The sequence below is a fragment of the Alligator sinensis genome, unplaced genomic scaffold, assembly GCF_000455745.1.
Source record: "Alligator sinensis unplaced genomic scaffold, ASM45574v1 scaffold1290_1, whole genome shotgun sequence".
In the NCBI taxonomy this organism is placed as follows: domain Eukaryota; kingdom Metazoa; phylum Chordata; order Crocodylia; family Alligatoridae; genus Alligator; species Alligator sinensis.
The window spans coordinates 228,057-231,077 of record NW_005843103.1 but is presented as its reverse complement, the minus strand read 5'-3'; the positions used below and the strand labels follow the sequence as shown (position 1 = coordinate 231,077).

The 3,021-nt window shown below is 40.4% G+C and overlaps 1 protein-coding gene across 5 annotated transcripts in view; it reads right to left on the bottom strand.

Annotated features, from left to right (window-relative positions):
* The window catches only part of USP44 (ubiquitin specific peptidase 44), a 28,215-nt gene that overhangs the window by 12,353 nt on the left and 12,841 nt on the right, over nt 1-3,021 (bottom strand). The gene's annotated exons all lie outside the window — the stretch shown is intronic.

The window sequence follows — 3,021 nt, the reverse complement described above, 5'->3', positions numbered from 1 at the left end:
GGGGGGTTGCCAAGATGTTCATCTTGCAAAGTGTTGTATTGAAGTGCCTGTATCCAGATTTCAGTCTGTTCACCTTGATCCACGCTTCTCTGGCAAGGTTGTGCCCAAAAGGGGACTCATTTGGCATTGGTATAAAATCCTATAGGAACAGATCTAATCTTTCCCATTGGTCAGCCCACTCCATTGCTGCCCATAGGTTTGGTTTAGCATCTCCAGTCTCTTCCAGAAACTTGTGGGCTTTGTGTACAAGTGGTTTATAACTTAAGCCTCCATCTATTCAGGTCTTCAATTAACAGTTAATGGAGCAGGTGATTTTCACCATCTCTTGCCTCTATTGCCAGTAATGTTAGTATCCATATGTTTTCATTGTGCATTTTCATCATGAACGTGATCTCTAGTAGATCTAACTCACTACTAGCCAGAGTTCACTATGAACTTTGAAGAATGAAGTCCCCCAAGGGTCAGTGCTTGAACCAATATTTTTCAATGTACGTATCCCAGAATTCCCACATACAACAACTAAGTGATACATGTACACTGATGATGTCACTATAGTAGTCCAAAGAATTGATAAGACAGAACTGTAAAAGACACCCGGTACTAGGTCTGTGTGAAGTGGCTAGGATTTGCTTCGGATTTGGCCGATTCGGGGGACAGTAATTTGATTTGGTGATTTGAATCACTGTCCCGATTCAATTCGGCCGAATCTGATTTGGAGATTCCGCTGCTACTGAATCTCCCAATCAGCCAGGCCCATCCCTTGCCCACTCTCCCAGCCCAGTAATGGCTGCCCCGCCCGTCCCAGCTCCCAGCTTTTGTTAAAAAAAAGCCCCGACTCAGTGGATGCTGCCAGGTGGGGGCACGATTTTGCTAACCAAAATTACTGCACAATACAGGTGCGTCCATCTACATGCCAAATTTACTTGAGTGTAAAATTGATACCTGCATTATGCAGGTATCAAAATTATGCCTGATTAGTTACTGCACAGTAAGGCACATATAGACACTTTACTGCACAGTAATACAGTATTAACATGCTTTAACACCTGCATGTGTGAATGCCAGCCTATTCCCACTTACTGTGCAGTAACTTACTGTGCAGTAAGTTTAAGTCTGTGTAAATGCCTGTGTAGACACACCCAGTTGGTCCAATACAAAATATCACCCTAAGAAAGCCTTGCCTCTCAAGAAAGGTGGCATGCTATTTGCTTCCCCAGCAGCATGATACTAGCAAAGACATAGAAACAGCAAACCACTAATTGATCAATTGGGCTTAAGAAAATTGTAAAAAGCAGTTGAGGGCTATGCATGTTCCTTGTACTGTAACAGAATGTAAGGTGAGAAGCAATAGACAAGATCTCAGACATTTTTAAAGACTCATTTCTCATCTGAAGCAGGTATATAGAGTGATCTTATCTTCCCTGTAGTTCAAAAGATAGTTTATTGCAAATTACCTTCTGAAACCTGACAGACTCTGATTATATCACTCTATATTGAAACAGAAATTCACAAATTTAGAACCACTGTCCTGGAAACATTACATAAGGCTTAATCAATATTTATTTTACTGTTTTGTAATGTGTGCCAATCCAGTTAAGCCTTGCCCTTATTATATACTTCAACAACAGATTCAGGATTTTGCTGAAGTGGTCACAGGTTGTTCTTTAAAAGTCACTTGTAAATGGGAGGGGAAAAAAGGTTTGTGCCCTTATGCTTTGGAGAGAATATGTTTTTCTCTCCCTGCTATTAGAATTTAAAGGTCCATCTTAAGCCTAGAGGGAAATTGTGAGAATCAAAATTAAACAAGTTAGAGGGGAATCAGGCTTTAAGTACTACAGTAGTTATTTAATGAGTCTGTATTAAAAAGAGTCTGTTTATACACCCAACATGCATCTTTTCAGTAAGACATTTTCTGAAATTACTGAGTCTTTTAGTTTAGCTTTGACACTCAAATTTATAATTAAATTTCAGAATTTAAATTAATCCACTGAGGTGACCGGTACAATTCACAAATCTTACAGATTTTCTTTTGGATGGTTTCCCCAGACCACAAATGCTTTCAGTTCAGTTTACAGGGACATAGGTTGTAGCCATGTTTGTCTAAGGACATAGGCAGACAAGGTTCTTTGGGTAAATCTGGTATCTTTTATTAGACCAACTCATTTCATCCAGGAAGAGCACACACCAACTGCAGATGCTTCCTCAGGCTGACAAAGGGTATTTATACCTGAAAGCTTGCAAAGAAGAATTGTTCCAACTATTTGAGTTGGCCTAATAAAAGATATCAGATTTACCCAAAGAACCCTGTCTGCCTTCAGTTCAGTTTTGAATTTCACACAAAAAGGTAATTTTCTAAAAAGGAAAGTGTAGATTTCTACAACTAACAAATCTGGTAGTAAACAGAAATCACCAAATGCTTTATTATTTCGGAGCTGAGACTAGAGAATCTATTTGGGAAAAGAATACAGATCAGTGGGTGTGTCTACATGTTCACGAATGTGCTTTTGCTAAGGCGCGTAAAATTTAGTACCTCCATTGTGAGGTACTAAAAAAAGGTGCATTAGCTTATTTTAATTCACATTAAAGCATCACAAAAAAGTGTGCATTAAAATAGGCTAATGCACATTAAAGTGTGTAGCACCCAGTGAGTCTACTCATATTTAATGTTTCACATTCTTCCGTCACTTTGATATATAGTCCATTGACTATATCATAAGTTTAGAGTTTGTCCATTGCTTTGGGGCTGGTTCACCTGTACTGCTGACTAGGCCTGTGTGAATAGGGAAGTATTCGATTTGGATGATTTGGAGGACAGCGATTCATTTTGGATCACTGTCCTGAACTGATTTGGCCTAATCAGCTTCGGAAGATTCGGCACCGATTCAGAGATTTGGATTGGCCCGAAAACGCAGGCACAGCCGGGTGGCTGCAGGTTCTCCTGTGGCTCCTCCAGCTGTGCCTGCCTCTCTCCTGGCAAAGGGAGCTGCAGGAGAAGACCCCATGGCTGTCCTGCTCAGCTCC